Source organism: Tetrao urogallus, assembly GCF_951394365.1.
Source record: "Tetrao urogallus genome assembly, chromosome: 1".
Classification (NCBI taxonomy): Eukaryota; Metazoa; Chordata; class Aves; order Galliformes; family Phasianidae; genus Tetrao; species Tetrao urogallus.
This window is the reverse complement of record NC_136813.1, coordinates 111921529-111938644: the sequence shown is the minus strand read 5'-3', so window position 1 is coordinate 111938644 and position 17116 is coordinate 111921529.

The following is a 17116-nucleotide window of genomic DNA, read 5'->3' as shown; positions in this document are numbered from 1 at the left end:
ACATGGAGACAGAGTTCTGTTATGAGTTTCAGGTATTTAAAACTTTAGAGATCAAAATAAGAATAATCTCAAAGCATATAATTGCTTTTTCTTTTTTTTCTTTTTTTTTTTTCTTTTTAAACTTTCTGCCAAAACTGAACTTAACAGGATACCTTTCTTCTAGATTTGTTCAACATTCAGCCCAGGCTTCAGTATATGATGCATGGTCTGAAAACCATTTGTGGAGCCTCGGATAGCAACCATTTATGTTGTAAAGAGTTCCAAAGAAGGCAAATTCATCAGTTTTTGTGCTTTAATACAGACTACTGGTATATTTTTATATATACTGGAGTTCTACCAAGGCTTAGCCATAGATCTGATTATTATAAAGGCAACTCAGCCTTTAATTTTTGTGGAACAGAAGATCTGAACTGCGCATTTGTTGTACTTGTTCATACTTAGGGTGCCATTACATTGTAGGAACTCAAGATCAGATGCTAATTTATGTATCACTGTTCCACCTACAGGTAGAAAACCATCTCTCCTGCCTTGACACCAAATCATTATTTATCCTTGACCTTGGAGATTTTTTGTGCCTAATTCCCCATCCCCATGAGCAGCAGAGAACTTGCAAGTAGCCAAGCATCGGTTAACAGTTGTTTACACAAACCTTGAGATGCTTGGATGAAAGACCCTGTGCAAGGGCATAGAATTATTATGACTATTATTAACTGAATGCCTAAACCTAGACAATGTATTTGCACATGTAAGTAATTATGATGCACTTCAAGGCATTCTGTTTGTAATGCTTTGTAATGCTTTGCTCTCCATTTCCTACAAATCAAATTACTGAGGGATAGATTTGATTTCCACATCATTTTGAAAATATTTTCTTTTTCTTTTTTTAATTTCCTTTGTATTAATTTTTTTCAAAGTTCAAAACACAACCAACTGTGACTAAATGCATAAAATCAAACAAAACCCCCTTGAAGTATAACAAAATTAAGACAGCCTAAAATGATATGCAGCAAACAATGTAAATCATACCTAACAAACATGGTTGTAATAATATACCTTATCCATGTCTGATCCACTAATAACAAATACTTATTCAGAGAACAAATAACTCATTCTTCTTAGCGAGAGAGAGGCAAGCCCCAAATTCAAATCATATCTCGCAGCTTCAACAAATACGAAAAACCTGCCAAATCTTCTTACAGAAATCCCAACAATCTTCCATTTTCATTGTATCTCCTGGGAACAATGGGATTGGGAGGAGGAGAAAAAAGGGCAGTTTTTACTGGAAGCGTGGGTCTTGGTCTTGTGCCTTTTCCATGAGAATTCCTTACTGCCTTCTGTTGAAAGGTTTCTGTTGTGGGTACTGGGTTCAGGCCAAAACCAGAAGGCATAAGCTGGTGTTGTTTTTAAGAATTAGGGATTTTTCCCTTCCCCTCATGAGAAACTTCTCCAGAACTGTAGGCTCGGCAAGATTGTTATGAGAATAAAGATTGCTACTAGACTGTAATTAATACTTTCCTCTCTGCAACATGGCCAGATAGATTTCTGCCATCTTCCCATTTCCTTTCTGGTTGCAGAAAAGATTATTATTTGTTTAACAGAACAGCAGCATCCTCTCTGTCCTACAGTCAGGGAGCATCACCCTCTTCTTCAGTTCCTGTTGCCCTTCCCTGATCTGTATTTGCTTCAGTGGAGTTCTGGCCACACTGATGGCATGGTTACCTGCAAAAGGGGCAGAAGGCTGCAGAAGGTGAATTGACCTCCATGGTGGGTGGACTTGGTGAGGAGGGACATGGAAACACAAATTCAAGTATAGTTAGAGCCTCACAGATCAGAAATTGGAATTTGTCTTTATGTTCTGACTCTCCATTGCAAAATTATCTGCTTTCTGAAGCACAAGCCTGGGTAAACCTACAGTGTTTTTGTAAGAATGTCCTTTTTGTAACAGTTCCCATTGACAGAGACAAAATGCTCAGAATATGGTTTAGTGAAGGGAGAACATATCATTACATCTCAGTTGTACTTTCTTCCTTTTTAATTTTTTCTTTGCACCCATAGACCAAAATTCTTTGTATTTAAGTGAAAATGAATTATTTTCTATACTTTCATGATTCTTTGATGAAGAGAGCTGGAGCTCTAGGCTTAAGCCTAGTGCCTGCCTTAGTCAAAATGGCCGAAGCAACAGAGACAAAGAGGCTCCTGGATTTAATCTGCAGCACAGTTGTGCTGCCCTACAAGATGAGAACTCAGTCACTCGCTGAAAACGTGATTCAGAAATTGAACTGATGGCATGCTGGCCCAATGTGGTGTGATCTAAGCTGCACTGACTTCTGCAGTTAATCTTTCCAAATCAGGGTAGTAGTTTACATGTCTCCATTCACATCCAGAGTCTTGTCTGGTGTTTATATCTCTCTCAGCTTGTCCATGTTTTTGTTGCTTAAATGGTCGTGGGTTTTCATCTTGTTGGATCTTCCTTGTGAAAGCTCCATTTATTTTTTTGATCAGGATGAAGTTTGGTGAGTCTGCTAGAGCCTGACGTGATTTTTCACTCGTGTCTGCTTTTTGAATTCTTGCAGGGAAATGACTGCATGCATAGTCACTGGTACATTCCGTGGTAGCAGGAAGAGTTTGCTTATGTGCTGTAGCACTGAGGTGAGACCTGAAGGTCCAAGACCTGCCCAAATCCTGTATTCTCCCCAGAAGGCAGCAGTAGCAGATGTTTGTGAATGACAGCACCTATCCTGTAATATGACCAGGAAAATAATCCACCGTGGAAATTTCACTTAATTGTCCTGAAGTGAAGCACGGTTTATTGATGCAACTGAAGAGTTTTACGCTCTGTTGTGTTTTGGTTATAGAAGAGCAGTAAAACTGTTTTCATTTAGCACATTATCAGTACAGCCATCAGTTCTAGGGAATTCTCTCATGCACAGTGCCTTCAGAACAGGGAAAGTAAACTTCTACAGTACTTAGCATAGTCTTCAAATTCTCTGCACACACATCTAAGAAGTGCAACAATTCCCTGAGTTATGGCCTAGTGTGAAGGCAAGCATATACAACCGCTTCCTTTAATCTTGCTGATGGGCAGCTAGAATAGACATACAAAATCTTCATAAGGCATCAAAATAAACATACAGATGTTCTCCATCTCTCTCTTCTTGCAGTCACCATGTATCACACAATACACAGATGGTAATAGATCGTATGTCAGGGGAAAACACAGACTACACCCCATGCAGCCATCACACCTTGAAAATAGACATAAAACGGTGAGTCAATATGAATACACAGCTCCTAACAGCCTAATAGAATAGATCGCACCACAGCCAGGTACATCTGTTCTCAGCACTAACCATTATCATTAGTTTAAAACACTTAAAATCACTGAGCTTCCGCAGGTCTGGGGACAGATTATACCAGGAAGAATCTGCTAAATAGATTTAGCAGTGTAGCAAAGAGGGACCTTGGCTACATTAAAACAGTACATTTTGCATCTCGAAGGCTGTAGGCTGTTTTCAGAGGAGCAGTCTGAATGAGGAATGATGCTAACACCATGCAGCAATTTCTCTATCATCATTTAAATATAGAGCTTGAAAGTCTTGGACAAACAATTGTGCCAAACTGCAAAACAATTTATTTGTGAAAAATCGGGCTTGCCTTCTCTAGGAAGCCATCAGTTGTCCTGTAGCATGTGTTCTCATCAGACTAATGCATGAGATACAAATATTGAACTGTGACTGGACTGGAGTGTGAGTCTGACAGAAAGAATAAATCTCTGCTAGGTAGGAAAAGAAACAGGGAAAAAGAAAAAATAACAGATTTCTCCAAATCTCTCTGTCTTCCCAGTCTGGTATCTGACTGCTCTGAAGTGTAAGATACAGGTTCTTGCATAGACATTGAAGTCAGTCAAGTCATGAAGGCTTCAGGGAAGGCTTCAAAAACAAACAAAAACGAAATCTTGATATACATGCATCAATGATTGCTGAGGTATAATGCTATTGCTTGTTTCAGATTTGCTGTAGAGAGGTTTTCCAAGGAATGTGTGTGACTAATTCAATAGGAACAGAGATGTGTGACTCTTCAAAAGAGGTGGAAGTGAAACTAGGCAAAATGCTGGTGATAAATGTATGAAATACTGGTTTTGGTAATGAAAAAGGACAGAAAGATGTGGGAAAAAAATACATGTATGTTTTGTGTATTAGTGGATAACAGGTCCAGGGAAATAGATAAAAAACATTTAGCTTTGCTTCTTAAAATTTTGTCAGGGTAATAAAGACAAATGTTTCAACTTTATGAATAACAGTGGGAGACAAATGCATGTATCTTCTCCCAGACTCAGAATTCCTCAAGAATGCTCCTGCTATTAAGAGAAAAAGCAATTACAGATATGCATGGAAGGACAACCCTTTTTTTTTTTTTTTTTCCAAGTTCACTCCTTATTCATCTTTAAGAGAGGACTGAGATCCACTGTTTCCACAGCATCATCTTTTTCATATCCCTCCCATTACTCATACCACAATTAAAGAAGAGTAAAGGCTGGCCCAGCCATCAGGAGTTCTATATTTCTCCACCACAGAGTGGGCTGGTTGTGATGTCCATTGCCAGTATGGCAATGGTGTTTGCCAGTTTGACCTGCAGTTTGTTAGGCTGCTTTAATTTTTTCTTAAAGGCCACCCTTCCCTTTCAAAGTCCTGAGGATGATTCTCGATGAGGAAGGTGCTGCACTGGAGACCTTGAAAGATTCTTTTCAGGGAGTCTTCTTTGAGCAAGAGGAGTTTGAAGAGTCATACATTTTTGAGGCAATGTGAACACGTTTGTGGAAAGAAGATAAGCAGATATGCAAGATGTAACTAAACTCCATCAGTTTCCAGAAAGTTCAGTGTTGTCTTTGTGCAGAACATACCTCTGGTGCAGTACAGTAGCAGCACAAATAAGCTTCTATATTCCTAGCTTTATCTTCCAGCTGTCTTTGAATTTTTTGAATAGCACTTCCTCTGCTTACTCTTTACCAAATCCTGGAAGTCTGTAGTGTAAATAAAAAGGAATTTGGTGTCAGCGGTGTGCAGTGCATAGTGTAGATGTCTTTATGAAGCAGAAGATCACACACAAAACATCATAGGGTACCACTTCGTAATCAATTCTGCTAAATGCATCTATCTCATCTTAATGGACAGTACTTTCATCTTCGAGGTTCATTCTTTTTCTTCTCAAGTACAGTATAGTGTAATTAGGCACGAAAACTTTAGGACTTAGAAAGCTTTGCCTAGAAAAACACCAGGTTGTGTGTGCTTGGGAGCATGGATCGTGGTCAAAAAGCAAACAAAAAAAACCCAACAACCCACCAAGTACAACAAAGAAAAACCCTGCTGGATATTAATACTGCTTTCCTATATAGGTTACATCAAATCCTGCATATAATGCATGGAGATCAGAATATTACTGTGACAGCTCTGTTTCTCTGCCACAATCAGCCTGCCCGTGCTAAAGGAGAATCTGTAATTTTCTCAGGAGGCAGTCTGAGCCTGTGCACTTAATTCCCTGAGGAACTGGTGGTTAGCATATATCTCACCACTCTCTGCTTCCCATGGGAAAGGTATATCTTTCATTATGTCTCCTTAAATACAAATACAGGGCATCAAGCACATTGAAGTGCCCCACCGGATCAGGAAACCATATTGCACCCACTTCTAACTCTGGAGAAAGAAGAGGGGAAGAAATAATTCATAGTAGATACGTGAGATAGCACACTTACAGCAGTATCTGGATGGTGCTCTGGCAGCATGGCAATGGTCAGGGAATTAAAAGTTGAATAGAATAGGTGAAAAGCAGAAACTCTGGCAGGAGGAAAGGGCAGCTTGTGGCAAGAAATAACCCACAGCGTATGCCTGTTTGTTCAGCTCAAGCAAGAGGATAGGTGGGATATAATCTTTGTAAGAAAAAACAACTAATAAAGTTGCCAAGAACAGATATTTTATAATCTGTGCTAAATCTCTGCTGGAAAACATGAACAGCAATGAAACTGAGAAGACACTAAAAGAAATTCGGGGCAAAGTGCCAGACGCCCAGACGGAAGCAGAATGTGGACCAAAAAGCTTGCGACAATTGGGTAATTATGGTTTATGAATTTCAGCTTTAATCTGTAGTTCAGTGAGTCCTGATTAAATATCTGTTAAACACAATTAAAGTTTGTTTTTGTATTTCACCGTCTTGATCAGAATAATTAGAGACTGCGTGTTTCATGTCAAAAGTAGCAAGAGGAATTTTAGTGAATGAACATCGTTTTTAAAAGCCATTTGTAGCACCAGCTGTTGGCATTATTTTATATTTTAGTGTTATCAGCATAAAGACGGGTCCTCTCAATTCTGAATGCTTTCCAGCAGGGCTAAGATGCTGGGAGAGGCGTGATACAGCAGGAACCGTGCCTGGCCACAGGGCTATGCAGAGCGCCCCGGATGAAGCTCTCCAAGCTACAGCGTAAGACCGTGCACTGAAGTGGCAGAGGGCAAGAAGTGCTGTATGCAGCTCATGTAGCACCCAGCCTGTGCTTCTCTGCTGAAGATGCTTCAGATAGCAAGTGTGACCAGTGTTAGGAAAAATTGCTGGTTGGAGCTGCTGAGCTGAATTTGGATTTTTTCATTGCAGGGTCTTATCAAAAGCTCCGGGTGTCCCGAGGGTTAAACATTGGAGTGTCAACCCAGAATGATAATTGTGGTAGCATTACAAACACTTTCGGGAAGGAACCCATAAACTGTGCCAGTAGTACCTTAGCAAAGGCAGCAGGTTTCAGGAATGACCTATGTGGATACTGAAAAGGATAGGTATGCACATTCCAGTTTCTGCAGGGACTTCCTAAGTGGATTTGTCTCCATTTATAGCTGTTTCAATTAAGTGATGAGAGGAGAAAAGGTCCTTTAAGCTTTTCCTCTAAAGAAGAGGAAATGAAAAAGGTTTAGTGGGAGGAAAGTGGGATAGTTTTGAGTAAAGACACACTGAGATACAACTTCCATAGATAGAATATATTTTTTCGGGAACCTGAAATGTATCCAAGTGTCACCTGAACATGGTTAGGGTGTGTAAATAAATCCCAGGGCGTATGTGTGTGCATGTATGGCTGACCTGTTTTTAGCCTTCATCTGTCTCTTTATCCCAGTGAAGATGAATCTTCAGTCACATTTAGTGATGCCTAGGGAGGAGGAGTAAATCTCAAATAGAATAAGCTAAAAATTGAAAATGCCTACTAAAGACGCTTGAAAGACAACTCCAGTTTCTCCTCTTGAGTAAGTGTTCTACTGCCTGTATGTCTAGCTTACTTCAAATAATGTAGTTCCTTTGACCTTTTCAGTTTCTGTTTCTTTGATGAGTGTCAAAAGAAGAGGCATGCAGCTCTCGTATGTGGAAGAGATTTTATCTTCAAGCATGGGACTGAGATGACAGTCCTACTGCAGTCATCCTCTAATAACTAAAGGATCACTTTGGTGACTTTTGGTCACCAAATCCTTTAGCTTTTGGTCACCAGTGACCTAGAGAAAGGGGTCTATGTGGTTCATTACCATCATGCAGAACCATTTCGTTTGCTGGCAGTTTAATCATTCATTTGTGCTATAAGCTTGAAAATCTAAGAAAAATGTTAGCTTGTCTATAGCTTCATTTTTTTCCCAACGCTGGTCAGCTTTTTATACTTTTTCACCTACCTTTCCAAGTAAGAGGGGGTGAAATAGTGCCGGAATTTCTAAATTAGCCTTCCAAGGAAATTATAGGTCTATTAATTCCTAAGTGAAATCAAGGTTAACGGTGAAAGAGTTGAACAGAACTTAAAAATCAAAGATAGTTTGGAAGACAACATCAAAGGCGTATCAAAAATATGGTGGTCTTTTTATAAGCTGCAAGCCCTGAAGAGATGGTGCCCCTAATAGAGCTGAGGGAGAAAGGATCAAAGTGATGATCATATGCGTCTTTAAAGCAGAATGAATATCAGGAGTGAATCTATGAAGTGACAGGTTTTGGATGAAACTTTCATAGCACTGGGATTGTTTATCAAGTTTTTATGCCCAGGTACAGTGCAAATGATCAGATTGCACCAGGGACAGAGGGAAAGAATACTTGGCTCGGGATAGGAAAAGTAAGACCAGTTGTTGTCTGTGGAATGACAACATCTGTGTTTAAATGTGTATATTTATACGTATGTTACAACAAGTATCTTTTTAAGATGTGTATTTTATTAATTTGGACCATATCCTCTTTCTTGAAGAGAAATTTATTCTGGTGGGAAAAAGAAGACATCCCTGGCATTTGGTGAAGTATGTGATTTTTTTATTTTCACTTCATAAAGTTAGGAGAAGGGAAATGGAGGTAGGGCTTTTCTTTGTCTTCTCTTGCATTTCTGAATTTCTCTGATTTTCCCTCAAAACCAGCTGCTTAAGTGTATCTCACCAACTGCCTGAGCTTGTCCAAATCCACTACCTTTATGTCTGAGATAAATAAAATCAGGACAACATGTAGGTCTCTGATACAAGTTCCTTTATATGGGGATGGGAAGGGAAATGGAAATCCTGACTTATAATTCTATGTGTGTAGGACTTTCACATTGTGTGTACAAGCCCAGAGGAAAAAAAAAAAGGAACTATTTCTTCTTTTGGCAATAGTATACATAGTTCTTCCACAGAGTTTTATACTATGCCTGAGGGTCATTTCTCTTTTAAAAGAAGCACTGACAGCTGTGATGAATGGCATTACCTGGAAAGAGGGAATATCTAGATGTTTAAACAGATCAAGTTTCTTCTTATAGCACAGTAAACATTAGGTCACAAATCAAGCTGTTCTACTTTCATGGGCAATCAGGATCAATTCTACGCTACTTAAATGTGAACTGGAAAGACTTAAGTATAGCCGCATGCTGACATTAACAGAGGATGGTGGTTTATAACCTGTGTACATTGTCACAGCTATCCTTTTACATGAAGTCATGGATGAATGCCATGTGCCCATGTAGAGTTGCCTCCTTGTCAGCAGGCAAGATTGCCCGTCCATCACTATTATCTGCAACGAGGCTCATTACCTGCCAGCCAGTAAACATCTCACTCTCACCATCTGCAGTGAATTACAAAGTGACTGGAAGAATCAGGATCAGTTTGCCTTGCAGAATGATTGTCAAGTTCATTTTCATCTTTGGAGGCCCTTTGGAAATGGAAAAGATGGTGACTTGGATGGGAAAAAGGATAATGTCCATTACCCTCAGGCAAACAAGCTGACTGATGCTATTCTTATATACCTTCCATTTTACCAAGTGCAGGTGGCTGGAAATTTTCACAGCATGCAGGCGAAATAGTATCTTTTATTTTTGAATGGCTCTGTCATTTGTGGTGTATAGCGATGCCATTTTCACATGAGCAGTAATGTCTGATTCAGGAAAGTTTTCAAAAAAATATTAATTGTACTCAGTGCAAAAGCATCTCTCATTGACAAAGCTGATGCCCAGCCCATCAGGACCTACTTAGGAAGGAGGATAGCGTACCACAGTAGTTTTTGCTGTAAACATTTTGCCCATCAGTGTTGTTTTTTTTTTTAAGGCCACCAGGTAACTTGATAAAAATTGTAAATTTTAGCATCACTGCATGGGCATACAACTAATTCTGGGCATCTGCTCTAGGTAAGGCAGAATCTATTTCGTAAACCTTTCAAAGGAAAACGTAACCAGAGAGGCATGAAGACATGAAGAGTGTGATACAATCTCGATAAAGGATCTGCTGGTGATAGACAGATAGATTAGAGATTCTGCTGTGGATAGCAAGAAGGCAGGCAGAGAAATGGGAGCATTAGGGAGCAAAGATTATTCTCATGGCTTCTCCCTCTGGCCTCCAGTACCCATGTAGTGTAGAACCTGGCCTTGGGCTTGGATGTCTGTCCTTTCTCTCTGGCCTCTCTCCCAGCAAAATGTGGAGTTAAAAAAAAAATAAAATTAAAAATGGAGTGATATGTGTTTGGTATGTCAGCCAGTGGCCACATGTGCAGTGAGGAAATTTTCTCTGAGAGCTCCCAAAGCTCATAATCATTGTGCAAGACATAATTATACTCTTTAGAAATCCAGATCAGTCCATAGTAAGGGGAGGACGGAAGGGAGTGTTGCAGACAGATTTTAACAAGTGTATGTGTCTCCCTTCTGCAACAATTTTGGTCTTAAGTGCACTCGGCTAAATTCTCATTCTCCCCTGGGAGGGTTACTGGAGGGATTTCCAGGCTTTTCTGTCTGCCTTCAGCAGGCTCATGGGGAGCAAAAGTGATGACTACCAATCGTTGCACCTGCTTCAGAGAGGGGCAGTGCTTGCTCCCAGATGCTTGCCTCAGGGTGCCAGCAGGAACAGGGGAGTAGGAAGAGGCTGGCACTGCTGGTTAAACAGACAGTCCTCCCTCCCGGGAGCTATGGAGTGCCAGTGGGCACGCTATAACCAGGTCTTTGGAGCTGAGCGAATGCTAATGGCAGCATTTTGCCTGCTCCTCATCGGATAAATAGAGAGGCTCAGAGGATGATGCTTTCCTGAGCGCTTGCTTCACTCTCACAGCACTTCAGAGGTAGCCAGCGTTCCGTTCTCTGTATGAATAAAGGTTTGTGCTGCTACTTCAGCGAGCAAAATCAAATTAAGCTGGAGAGCAACATGATTTCTAACTGGTTTTAACCACGTGCTTATCCAGCCTAATCTTTGTTGTTAAGCTTTGTCTTTGTTTGCTGAGGTGGAGAACCTGCTTAGGTTTTGTGCCTTCCTAAACATCACTAAAGATTTTCTGAGCAGTGATTTGTTCATAAAACGGGGCTTCAAAATGGCCTACCATTCTGCTAGTTTGTGATATGCAGACATCTGACTGACTACAGACGTTTCATCATTCTCAGATTTGCTATATTTTGCAACTGGAAAAAAATGCTTTAATAAAGCAAATGAACAATACCCTTTGAACTCTTGAAGTGAATGTGGATTTTGCCTGGGGCAGTGGTGTCTGGAGGTTCACAGGCATCCTTGCATTCTTCCAAAGCAAAATAGTTTGCACTTAGTTCTTGAGGGCAGCATTTTGCGTGCAGGGATGATCAGATCCTCGAACCAGACAGAGGATTGCCAGCTATTAGCGTAATCTCTTTAGATCGCACCTCAGTATTTGGGATGAGAGGTGAATGTCAGCCACATAGTGTTTCCTGTGTTATGTTTGGCTACAAGTGTTGTCACTTTTTCCATTGACAGAGACACTGCAATGGGGGGATCTAGTTGTCAGATGTCAGATTATCAATACTGTGTAGGTGCTTAAAAGTGTGACTGATTGCCTGAAGGTATTTTCAAAACAACCTTAGCCAGTTAAGGTATGTTCCAATGACGCTGGATGTTTCCAGTTCTGTTTGCTGCCTGCTGTTATGTTGGATTATAGCAGTTCCTCTTAAGATCTTTGTTATCACTGCCAAGGCTTGCCAGCTCTCCCACCAGAGGATTTTGGAATACCCTTTAGGCTTCCATAGGAAGCATGTTGGGGGTGATGATGTGACTCCAGTCTGCTGCTTTGAAACCAAAGTGGAGTGGCCATTTGGCAGCTTTGGTTGAATTTGCTGGGGAAAGGGAGAGGGACATTGTGGTACAGTAGAGAAGATTTATATCCTTGGAACATACTGAAGAAACCTGGATCACTGAGAAGTTGACTCTAGAAACTAGCCAGGAGAAAGACAGAATACAAGTATTGAGAGTTAGAAGGCATAAATAACAGGAAAGCAAAAAAAAAAAAAAGAGAGAAATTTCAACTGTAAAGCATAGAGAAATCTTGTAGAATGAGTGTTGCAATGTAAGCCACAACAGCACAAATGCTGTCATTACGCCTTGTTTTCTGAGTGAGGAATAGATAAACCTTAAGGATGGCAGGCTTGGCGGGCATCTCGTTTGCAATGAAATACTGAACAGACAAATCAGCTGCAAGGGAGACTTCAGCCATTTTGCAGTAAGCACAGCTTGGCTTGATAAACTGCCTCTCAGAAGAAGATACTTACGTCATGAGTCCAGGCTTAGAGAAAAGCTAGTGACTGCAGCTCTCCTTTATGTTATATTTTGTCTATTATGTGCTTCCAAATGGTACTTTTAGTGATATCAGTAGAGAAAAGATGACTGTAAGTATCAAGCAAGAAGGAAATGATAGAAAAGAAGCTGTAGAAAGTGTTTATCAAGAAAACAGAAAGAATGTCTGGCTACTTTTTAGATGCTGTAAAACCAGAATGATTGTTTAGATCTTAGTTGAAACCTACTAAATTTACTTGCAAAATATCCAGCCCTTGGTTTGAGATAATTCATGTAAGCAAGAGCTTTATTCCTATGTAGATAGGGATGCTGATATTCTAAAACATAAAACACAGATTTTTAAACTGAATTAAAATTAATAACTCCTAGTTAGAGGTGTCAGTCTTCAGGAGTTTTGAATCGTGAAAAGAAAGACCTGAGATAAACACGAATCTACAAATTGTGAAAGCTCAGATATCCTAACTCCAGCAAGTCAAGCATAAAGAAGAGAGATCGTCTAGCAGAACAGCTGTGCCAAGTAGAAGAAGTACTTGCAGTTTCACAAAGAGGAATTCAACACACTTAATATGTTGTTATAATAATTTAGGAATTTGTGTAACTTGAGAAGTGTTCTGGAAGCACACTCTAGAAGCAAAGAAAAATTGAACTGAGAAATATGTAATGATTTCATAAATATCTTTTTACTTAATGTCATTTTTCAGAAGGTCCAGATTAAAACTCGTTAGAGTTGATAGAGAAATTCCCACTGAGTTCTGTGTGCCTTGAATCAGACTTTTGGCAACTCAATGCCCTGAAAACCAGCAGGAAAAATGTTTTGGAAACCTTTGATTTAGGAAAGTGTGATCACAACATAAGAACTAAATTACTGTTCTTCCTTGTCATTGTTTGAAAGTTAGTCCAGCTCTCACAATTCTACATAAAACTTATTCAGAAAGAGATGAGTGGAATTTTACACCAAGCGTATGGTGGGATTAATTATATGAGGTGAAGTTTGTGGGATTTTAGCTAGTGAAACACCTGCAAAATGCTGCTTAGAGGTAGGATTTGAGGAAGATCTTGATTGAACTAAAGCTCTATTGGTTTAATGTTTAAATAACTGTGGCACTGTTTGCAATTGCAACATTCATTAAGGCAATTGTGGATTATTGTGTTGTTTGCTTCCTTTCCTTTTGTGCAATGTACTTAGTTGAGCAGAATGGCTATAAAGAAATGATGATCCAGTGTCCTTAATAGCATCTTTGTTGTGAAGACTGAGATGGTACAAGGATTCCAGTGATGCGATCTTCTCATCTTTTCCTCATTCAGATCTCTCACTGTCTAGAAAGCATAAGTATCGACTGTGAGACTGAGTTCTAATTCCCTTTCATTTGCAATTTCACAAGTTGAACAACTTATAGTTCATCAGAATTGGGAATATGTATGATTTTGATAGTTTATTTTGTCAGAAAACTTTGTGAAATCCAGGCAGCTGAGGAAGAAACAACATGCCCATCAGTTGCCAAATCCTCCTCAGGCAATGCCTTAGGACATGGTTGGCCATGTTTTAATTTACATATCATGTTCCAGAGCTGAACCAAAAGGCCATGCTGAAGTATGGATGTGGCTGGTTACCAAGGCAGAATCAGTGGTCATTTGGAAGCTTTTCTTGTCATTTTCTGTCCACATATCTTGAGCCAAAATTACATGAGATTAGTTCTCTCTCAAGATTTCTCCATAGTATTTTATTTTTCAATAAGATTGTTGGAGGAAAATTGTAGTGGTATCTAGATAACACTAGAAAATGCACACCTTCTGGTTATTTATAGGAGAAATTTGAATCCAGTTATAAATAATTCTACTCTTCACTGAAGAACTTTTGAGACTGCATCTGCATGCATATAAACAGAGACTTGTGACTATGTCACAGATGATAAAGATGTTTGAAAGCAGTTTTGGTATTTGAAAGTGGGGATGATCTTAATCTAGTAGGAATAACTGGGCAGTCTTCATCATCCAGAAATCTGTCTGAGCATCATATGGCAGAAGTTGTAACCTCTAACACCAGTGCTCTTTTATGTCCAAACCAAATAATTAGAAACTTCCTTCTCTTTTTTATTTGCCATGTTATCAAATGTATGTTGTGTTGGTTGTGCACTTCTAGAGCACAGAGACATGATGTGTAGAGAGAATAATGCTGCAGATATGTGAATGTACCCCAAGGTGTTTAAGATAGAAGTTAGCGGGGCTGCCACACAAAGAGTTGCCACTGTGAATACAATATCTGTGTGTCTGCACTTGTAGATTTATACACCTTGAGGATGGGAGGTTTTGGAAGAGAAAGAAGGTAGGATCTTATCACAGTTTCAGTTAAAGGTTACCAGTGAGGGTAATTGTGGTAATATATAAGCTTCAATACGTTACTACTGTTTGTGGGCATTGGATACAACTGCCCTTAACAGGGAAAGGTTTTCTTCACTTGAAAATGTAACTATACTGCTTTGGGATCCTGAGGTCCTTCACTGAATCTTCTGCTGAGAAGAATTCTCCAGAAAGCAGGATAATCCTTCCTGTGACATTTACTCACTCAATTACCTCCCTGTATTTTGTGCAGGCCACTTCAGGCTTTTCAAATTTTATTTGTTCTTGCCAGACCGCATTTATTCATTAGCTGTATTTATTGTAGTTATGGTTGAGACAGCACTTTTATTGTAAGGCCCCAATCTTTGGTGGTTTATAACTTTCTGAAACAATTACCTTTTTGGCTGAAATTTCTCAAGCTAGTTCTAAGCTCAGAGGTGAATAATGTTTCAGTAAGTTTGAAAAAAATCCATTAAGCCATTTATGAGGACTAGACGTTCCAATAAACGTAGGCGCATTTATTTTTTGATGACCTACTTATTCCAATAAAGTACATTATTATTCTGTTTTCTCCTGTTTTAATTTATGTTGTCTTTTAAAAGAGAATGAGGACATTTTATACTGGATTTTCAGACAGGCTTCAGCTGAGGTTTGTTGACATGCAGTTCTGCACAGGGAAGCATGCTTGCTGACTGTGCGTAGCTCAGAAGCAGGACTGTTTATGGGTGCGAAGGGTTTTGGGTTTAGTGTCTTTCTCTACAGGAAAACAACTCCTTGTGCTTGTAGTGGAGATTTGACAGAGTGCATATGCAACTCAACTGTGCAGTGCAAGGCTAGAGGGAAAAAAATGGGGCTATCTTTGGAACATGCATCTTTGGTTGTGCTGTGATGGTAGTGCAGTGTGAAGATTCAGATATTGCTTGTGCAAAAGTGCAGTCGAGATACTTCTGCTGTCTAGCAGGCACGGGCTACAGTTTTTTGTGACGATGTCCTGAACAGTGTAAACTAATTTGACAAATGATGAAGTCTCGTGTGATTGAAAAGACAGTGTGGTTTGGGGTTTTTTTTTTGCACTTTTGCACAGACTGTAATTAAATTCCATGTGCTTTGTCTTGTGTCTACAGCATTCTTTTTAATACATGTGTGGTGTTTTGTATTGTATGGCTTGTATATTGTATTGCATGCACCAAGAGGAAGTAGAATCAACTTCTGCCTTCCTTATGCTAGCATGATGCTAATAGAATTCTACTTAATAAAAGAAAGACGTTCTAAGTTTATGCCAGTGTAACCAAGAGCAGAATTTGACCCAGTGTGATTAATTGTACTGATGAACTTCGATGCTAAACTCCATGCCCTTTGCACAATTAAAATATCAACTTTAACATTGCATTAACCCGGCTTTTCATTTAATTATACGTATTTAGTTGAAAGCTCCAAAAATGTTAATATTTTAAGTCCCTTCTCCTGTTTATAATTGAACTTTTTTGTGTGATTGTTTTCTGCAGTAATCAACAGGACATTAGCATGGACAGGAAATGAATCTGGAACTCTAGAGATTAATATTAATCTGCTAATGTCCTGTCCTGATGTTCTCAGGAATCCTTTCTTCTCCAGCACATTATGGTACTTTAGTAATCAGTAATTAGGGTAAGGTTTTCTCATGCCTGAACTATGTCCTCGTATATCTTTCATTTTCTGATTGCTGTGGGAATGATGGTTTTTCCCCCCCATGGAATCAGAGCAAAATGTAATGTTTCTTCTTCACCAGCCACACTGCTTAGACAAATGCAGGGTTTGAGGCATAGCATATTATCAGCGAGGAGATTTGGAGGCTAGTATTCTGAAATTTAACCTCAGGTTATATTTCTGTATGGCATTTGCCATGCCCCCATATTTTGAAATACTGATCTTAATCCTCGTGCCAACTACATCAGTAAGCATGTACTTTGTAGTAGTGCTTTGGTAAACACAGAGCCATCAAGAGCTGATCCAGGCACTTAGGAGGCTGGGCCATGCTGAAATGCGTGTCCAGGGACATTCTCATCCTCTGACTATGTAGTCCAGCAAGGCTTTTTTCAGGTCCAGTTTCTCAGCGTAGGGCAAAAAGGCAGAGTAACCTTGATGTATCCAGCAGCTTCAGTATCTCCCTTAATATTCATCACTTCTCAGCCCATCTCGTTGTCCCAGCCCACAAACTGACTGATGCCACTGCATTCATTATTTGTAGCCTTAGAACTGCAGTGGACTCCACTGATAGTGCTTCCTTCTGTATTCATACGAGTTAGCCAGGACATCCCGAGTACAGAACTGCTCACTGAGCTGTACTCCTTGTTCCTTGTCATTTTCTCTTCTTACCACACCCCAGATGGTCCTGGAACACTGCACCTTTGCAGCACCTAGGAAATGCAGACCTATCTCCGTGAATACCACTTCATTTGCATAACAAAGCTGAACTGATTTTTATTTCTTTTAGGATGTATGCAGAACTGAGATAATTAGTTTTCAGGTTTTCAGAGAGTTGTAGGATTTGGGGGGGGGGAAGACAAGAAGAGCATGTTTGTTTTTTTGTTTTTCTTTTCTGGCATAAGTGCCTGTGGGTTTGATCCAAAAAAAAAAAAGAAAAGAAAAGAATTGATATTCATCAGAAGCTGAATGCATTTGTTCTGACTTCTGATTTTTATTTTTATTTTTTATTCTGTAATTCGATCTGAATAATAAAAACTCCTCTAAAAGGTGCGATGTTG